Source organism: Grampus griseus (assembly GCF_964374135.1).
Source record: "Grampus griseus genome assembly, chromosome: 1".
Taxonomy (NCBI): domain Eukaryota; kingdom Metazoa; phylum Chordata; class Mammalia; order Artiodactyla; family Delphinidae; genus Grampus; species Grampus griseus.
The window spans coordinates 47,648,342-47,656,041 of NC_139017.1; positions in this window are offsets into that span (position 1 = coordinate 47,648,342).

Here is a 7,700-nt window from a genome sequence, read left to right on the forward strand (position 1 = left end):
TTCTACATTCTCTATCTTTTGCTTTGCTTAGCATCCAGGTTATCTTTTCCCTGTGTCAGGGTCAAAGATGGTGGCCAGAATCCTCTGGGATACCCCAGGGCATCACTAGAATTCTCCTACTCCTCCAGTGAGGCACAACTGCCCACTGCCTTCTCCAATCAAGGCAGATTCTTATTTTTTGAGCTCAATAAGTAAGACTCATCATGTCCACTTTTGGAATGAGGCAACTCTTGGAAAACATGCTAAGGATGCTATACTCTTCTTCTGAGAAGTCATCACCCTACTTTCCTCACACAGCTTAATTTTAAATATAATAACAAGCACAAGCTTTAGAGGTAGACATAGGTTTGAATCCCAGCTTTCTCAGCTCTTTTGATCCCCAGTTGTTCCTTCTGTAGAATGGGACAGCAATGCCTTCTCTGTGGGGCTGTTGAGCACACAGAAGTTTCAATAAACAGAAGCTCTTATTATTATTATACAATGTTGATTAAAACGAGAAGAGAAATACTCAGAATATAGAGTTTGGGATGATATGAAGGAACTAGTGAATTGAGAAGTTAATAGACCCGGACCCACCCTGGATTCTGCTCATTAGTGCCGTGGGTGCAGTTGAAGTTGGACAAAGTTGTGCAGTGTGGCAGACCAGCCAGGTTCATAGGTCTCTGTTGGGTAAGTGCACTGTGACCCTGACCCGGCTTCATCTTCAGTGGCCCGAAAACTCAATCCCATCCAGAAGTCATCTCAGGGAGGCTGACTTAGGCCCACAAACTCACAGAGGCCTGTGCATAAGACAAGATGGTCAGTGGGCCTGACACACATGTAAGCCTGACCAGCACATTCCCTCCCTGGAAGGAAACTACCCAGGAAAAAGGTGATCAGAAGGTACTCAGAGAGTTGGGAATCTTAACAGAGAAGTTTGTTTTATAACTTGAAAATATAATGGTGTCAGGCCTTGTTAGTCAGCTGCAGAGTCTCCACAATAGGGACACCTGACAGACAGCCAGATATTCCCTTAAGACTAAGGTGTCTGCCAGACAGAAGCCAGAGATGTGTAGCCACTCTTCTCCTCTCAATGTCTCCTTTCTTTACTTCTAAGACTGACCAACTTCCCTTCAGATCAACACATTTCTGCTTTAGATATGTTCATACTCCAATCAGTCTAGTCTTCTGCCTAGGAACCTCTCATTACATGTTGATTTTAGAGTTTAACACAGTATTTCCAAGTTCTTGGTGGAGGGGTGGGGGGTTGTCAGTGGGTAACTAAGGGTGGCCTATGGGTACAATAGTCTCTGGCTTGCTCCCCTCTTACAGAGTTGAAAGGTCATAGAAAATTAGAATCATCTGTGTTAGAAGGGAATGCCTTCATTATACAGATGCAACTTTCTCAGTGACACGTTGACAGTTGGGGCCACACACTCAGCTCTTTAAACCAAAAATTCTCCTCTACCCCTTTTCCTATCTTCTTTCCCTGGTTTTATTTGGGGTGGATGGGAGGGTATCCATGGAAGAAGGCAAATGTGGCAACAAAAGCAGTAAAAACTAGGTTATAATGTTTTCCCTGGATACTTCCAGGCTCAAAGCTAGCTGCAGACTCTTGGGTACAAGTCCGCAGAGGAGTGATTGACACGTTGCCCTTTGAGCCCACCAGCCTCTCTCCAGAGGGTTTCCTAGGGTACCTTGCTGCAGAAACTTCTGGCTGAATGCTTAGCTGGGTCACAGGCATTCCTGTGCTTCTGCTTCCTGTGCCCAAAGCAATCACCACAAAGTTATGATTACTTAAGTGAATCTGGAGTTTGGGGCTTAGGGACAGCTGCAGCCCCATGGCCTAACCCTTCTCTGGGTCCATCCCTCCCATCCGTGCTCCTGGGCCACTTGCTGTATCATTTCAGTCTCCATTTCATGTTACAAAGCATTTTTCCACTTTCTTCCTAGCACAGGGGTGGAGGCTATGGAGATTATATAAACTTTCTCTTTTTTTTTTTTTTTTTTTTTTTTTTGCCACGCAGTGCAGCTTGCAGGATCTCTTAGTTCCCCAACCAGGGACTGAACACAGGCCACAGCAGTGAGAGTGCCAAGTCCTAACCACTGGATCACCAGGGAATTCCCTAAACTCTTTCTCTTCTATTTGAAGTCAAGCTCCCAAGTTCTTAGGCGATTTCCTAGTGCTGGGTCACTTCTTTAATAAATATTTATTGAAATCATATGGTAGTCATCACCAACCTGAAATTAGTGATGTAATAAGCTATACACCACCTCCTCTAGGTAGGGCTCTTGCCAAAAACGTTTTTCCAGAATCTAATCTTGAGAAAACAATCAGACAACCCAGAACATGGGTTGACAACCCAGACTCTCTACAATACAACTCTTTAAAAAGAAAGTCAGTGTTATGAAAAGCAAAAAAAATGGCAAGGGATTACTGTAGATTAAAGCTCTCCAATAGAACCGTCAGTGATAAGGAAAACAGTCCACGTCTGAGCTGTTCAATATAGTGGCCACTATTACATGTGGCAACTGAGCACTTGAAACGTGGCCAGTGTGACTGATGAGCCAATTTTAGATTTATTTAATTTCCATTAATTTGAATATAAATAACCACATATGGCTACTGGCTCCTGTATTGGACACAGCATAGTTCTACATTAAAAAAAGACTAAAGAAACAAAATGACCAAATGCAATGCATGAACTTTTATTGGATCCTGGATCAGAGGAAGGGAAGTGAGAAAAAAATATTTCAAGGGATATAGATAAATGTAAATTTTTTATGATATTATTGAGCTAAAGTTAATTTTTTTAGGTGTGATAAGGGTAACGGTATTGTTACCAAGTCCGAGCTCCTACTGCTTGCCGCACAACAGGCCAATAAATGGAGAGTTGAGTTCTTGGGGCACGGAATAGCGACTATATTTGGAAAGCCAGATGACCAAGAAGATGATGGACTAGTGTTCCAAAGAACCATCTTACCCTAGTTAGAATTCAGGCTTCTTTTATACTAACGGAGAAAGTGGTGTGGTTGGTTGTTGAAATGTCTTGGTGTTGGTGATGTAATCCTTTGTGCTTGCAGCTGTCCACATAGGTCAGATCACCATGTTTCTATAAACCTCCAACAGGACAAATGTTATTCTCTGTTCTGCAACTTTTTATCTCTATATGAACGGAAAAGTATTATACTTACTTTTAAAGGTCAGAGCCTGGACTTCCCTGGTGGCAGAAGTGGTTAAGAATCTGCCTGCCAATGCAGGGGACACGGGTTCAAGCTCTAGTCCGGGAAGATCCCACATGTCGCGGAGCAACTAAGCCCGTGCGCCACAACTACAGAGCCTGTGTGTGCTCTAGAGCCCGCGAGCCACAACTATTGAGCCCACGTGCCACAACTACTAAAGCCCATGTGCCTAGAGCCCGTGCCGTGCAACAAGAGAAGCCACTGCAATGAGAAGCCCATGCACCACAACTAGAGAAAGCCCGCGCACAGCAACGAAGACCCAATGCAGCCAAAAATAAATAAATAAATTTATTTTAAAAATAAATAAATAAAGGTCTGAGCCTTGAGAATGCACTATCCTGTATATTTCAGGTGATAGGCAACATTCTTAACTTACAGCAAAAGTAACAAAATACAAAGGTTAAAGTAAAAGAAACAGATCTAATATGGAGTCAGATTTGTTCTTCCTTATACAGTATTTTGGTTTTATAGGAGAATTTAATTATTAGGGCCTACGTACTAAAGTATTTAGGGATGAAGTGTGTGCTACTTACTTTCAAAAGGTTTGATATGTATACACAAAGAGACAAAGCAGATGAGGCAAAATGTCAGTAATTGAAAATCCAGCTTTAGGACATACTGATATACATTATACTCTTCTTTTAACATTTCTATGGGTTTGAAATTTAAAAAAAAAAGTGGGAAGTAAAAAGGAGAGAGGCAGGCACCAATTGGAAGTGTGATAGTAACAGAGCAAGGCTGACCACTTCCCCAGCTTCCAAAAAGCTGTGTTCCAAACATGTACATGTAAATCTGCTGTTGGCACTCTGAATGTGCTTTCCCTCTCTCTTATTTATGACTGTCTATCTGGGAGACTGAAGCTTACTATCGAAGAAATACAATACCCCTACCCCCACCAAAGGAATTGTCACTCCTTTAATAGAAACTCTGTGACTTGGGGGGATACCAGGAACTTGCTAATCTTCCCTCTTAAATCCTCACTCTTCACACTTCTGATTTGGCAAACTTAAAGTAGCTCCTCTTACAGACAACCGGGGCCAAAGCCAAAATTTTGTATTTGAAATGCTTGTTTACTTTGCAATGTACTATTTGCATATAAGTTAAATAATTTTAAATTGGTCACACAGTTAAAGGAACACAGATCAAACCGATTGTAAATGCTCCAGGTGATGAATAAGGGCTGCAATCATAAGGGAAATATTCCTAAATCGGTTGATGCATAAGTCAGGCTTTAAAGCAGCATTTCTCAAAGTGGAATCTGGTCTGGGTATCACCTCAGTACTTGACAAAAAGGCAGATTCCCCTGGGTTCTACCACAGCCCTGCAGAGTCAGAATGTTCATATTTAACAAGCATCCCCAAGTAATTCTTATGCACACTAAAGTTTGAGAACCCAAAGTATGGTAAGATTTAGGTGTGTGAAAAGAAGCCTGATGGGTATTCTGATAGGTGAAGCACCCTGAGCGAAGATACAAAGTAAAAATGAAATTGGGCTTTTAAAGAGCAGAAGGAACATCACCCTTTGGAGGGGGAAGATTCCCGTTTGAGATCAGGTGAGATAGAGTTGTTAGGTAGGGTGGGGCTTTGGACACCAATTCAGAAAGGTTGGACAATTTTTGGATAATTGGTAGACAATGAAGGAACAATGATGTTTTAGGAAAATCATCCTGGCTGGTTGTACAGGATGCACTGAAGATTTTAAAACATTAAAATCAGGGAGATCAATAAACAGGTTTCTGAAGATGATCCAGGTGCGAATAATGAAAGCCTGAACATGAAAGTGGCACTGAATACAAAGCATAAAGGATGGGTGGGAGAAATGTCTTTGAAGGAAGGATCAGTAGGATGTGGTGACTGACTTTTTAAAACGGAGGGGCTGTAGAGGAATGTGTGTAAGAGGAAATATTAATAATGCTCACTACTACACACTACTATATATAAAATAGATAACTAATAAGGACCTACTGTATAGCACAGGGAACTCTGCTCAATACTCTGTAATGACCTATATGGGAAAAGAATCTAAAAAAGAGTAGATATGTGTATATGTATAACTGATTCACTTTGCTGTGCACCTGAAACTAACACAACACTGTAAAGCAACCATACTCGAATAAAATTTTTTTTAAATGCTCAAGGTCTACAAGCAAAAACAAAAACCTAATAACATAGTTTTAAAATTGGCTAAGGAGTTGAATAGATTTTTCTCCAAAGAAGACATACAAATGGCCAAAAAATACATGAAAAAACATTGAATGTCACTAATCATCAGGGAAATACAAATCAAAACCACAATGAGATATCACTTCACACCTATCGGGATGGCTATTATTAAAAAAAAAAAAAAAAGACAACAAGTGTTGGCGAGGATGTGGAGAAATTGGAACCCTTGTACACTGTTGGTTGGAATGCAAAATGTTGCAGCCACTATGGAAAACAGTATGAAGTTTCCTCAAAAAACTAAAAATAGAACTATCATATGATCCAACAATCCTATTTCTGGGAATTTATCCAAGAGAATTGAAATCAGGATCTCAAAGAGATGTTGGCACTTCCATGTTCATTGCAGCACTATTTACAATAGCCAGGATAAGGAAGCAACCTAAATGTCTATCAAATGATGAGTTTAAAAAGTAGTATATGCATACAATAGAATATTATTCAGCCATTACAAAGAAGGAAATTCGACAATAAGCGACAACATAGATGAACCTTAAAAACATTATGCTAAGTGTAATACCCAAGTCACAGAAAGACAACTACTGCATGATTCCACTCATACGCGGTATCTAAAATAGTCAAATTTAAAGAGTCAAAGAGTGGAAGAAATAGTGGTTGCTAAGAGCTGGGGGGAGGGGGAAATGGGGAGTTACTAATCAATGGGCTTAAGGTTCAGTTAAGCAAGATGAATAAATTCTAGAGATCTGCTGTACAACACTGTACCTCTCTTGCACACTTAAAATTTTGTATTTTTTTGTATTGTATTGAATACTTTAAAACTTAAGAGGTAGATCTCATGTTAAGTGTTCCTACCACAATAAAATAAAAATGTTCAGGTCTGAAGCCTGAGTGAAAGGAAGAAATGATGAGGCCAGTGACAGAAATAGCTGTTTTTGTGGTGATGCAGTGAGAGGGAGGCTCTGGCACGACAGCCAAATGGAGGCACCTTTATAGCAGTTGAACAGAACTGACTGGAGATAAAGATATAAATAAAATTTAGACAAAGAGAAATTTGAAGCCAAGGCAATTCACTAAAGTAAAAAGTTTAAAGAATGATCAGCTCAAGGACCAAGACTGAAGCCTTAGGGAATTCTTAGGGAGTGATGGGATGGAAGGAAACCATGAAAGAAAAAGGCGATCATCACAGAAGTAGGAGGCTAAACAAGAAAAAGTGTCACAGAAGCCGCGTGAGAAACAAATTTCAAGGAGTTGTCAACTATGTTAAAGCCAATGGGAATTGAGAAAAGACCATTGGAAAGGGAACTGAGACATTCGGAAAAGATGAGTAGCCTAGCCTGAACTTCCTTACCTGGGTAACAAATATTTTGGGCTAAATATATTCATTGTGAACCGTGCTGATGTTCTCTCCTCACAGAACGTAAGAGGTAGCCTATCAAGAGATCTAACCAGGGCTGTTTTCCCATTGCCCTGTTGCTTTTACTTCTATTCCTGGGAAAAGTATAGAAAATGGAACTTATTTTCTTTGCCGTGAAGCTCATGTCCCCTTAACTGCTACCTAAAGGGCAGGCAGGTCAGAAAAGTTACAGGCTAAAAAATTAAAAGTATTTGCAAAACTGTAGTTTAATCGTTATTCATGAGCAACAGCAACAACTGGAGGAGGGCTGCCAGTGTACTCCAATTAGCTTCCAGCCCAAATGATGTGATGACTAGAGATTGTGGAAGTGAGGATGAGGAACCGTCTGTTGTTTTCTATCTTTACTGCAGTAGCTAGTTATTAAATATTAATAACTAACATTTAACGACATGGGTTTTCCTAAGAGTCAGCCTTTTAATCTGTCCTTGAATTTGACTGATATTGGGTCTTTGGGGAAAAATATAAGAGCTAGGCTTCATCATGTTCACAAGATCCTGGATATGTCCATCCAACTGAAAGAATAGGAAATAGATTTGGAGCATGAGGGATGAGGCTTGAGCTTTTATTAGTGGAATAATGTATGGCATCTATGGAATAATTTTTAATCTTAGCTCCATAAAACTTTTAAAGATAGTGAGAAATCTACCTGGGGACGGATTTAGGCAGGTGAAATCATGTCGAACAAATCGCTTCTGAAGGATCTTCTCTATTCCAGAATTATTTTAAAATAAGATTCCAAACGGTTCAAAGGATTTGAAACTTTGCGTAGTTTTTTTAAAAAGAAAAATAGTGCATTAACTACGCTTCCCAGGAGGCCAGGCGGGCGAGTCTCCTCACTCGCCTACTTCTCTTCACCGCGAGGTAAGATGGGAAATGTAGTGCCT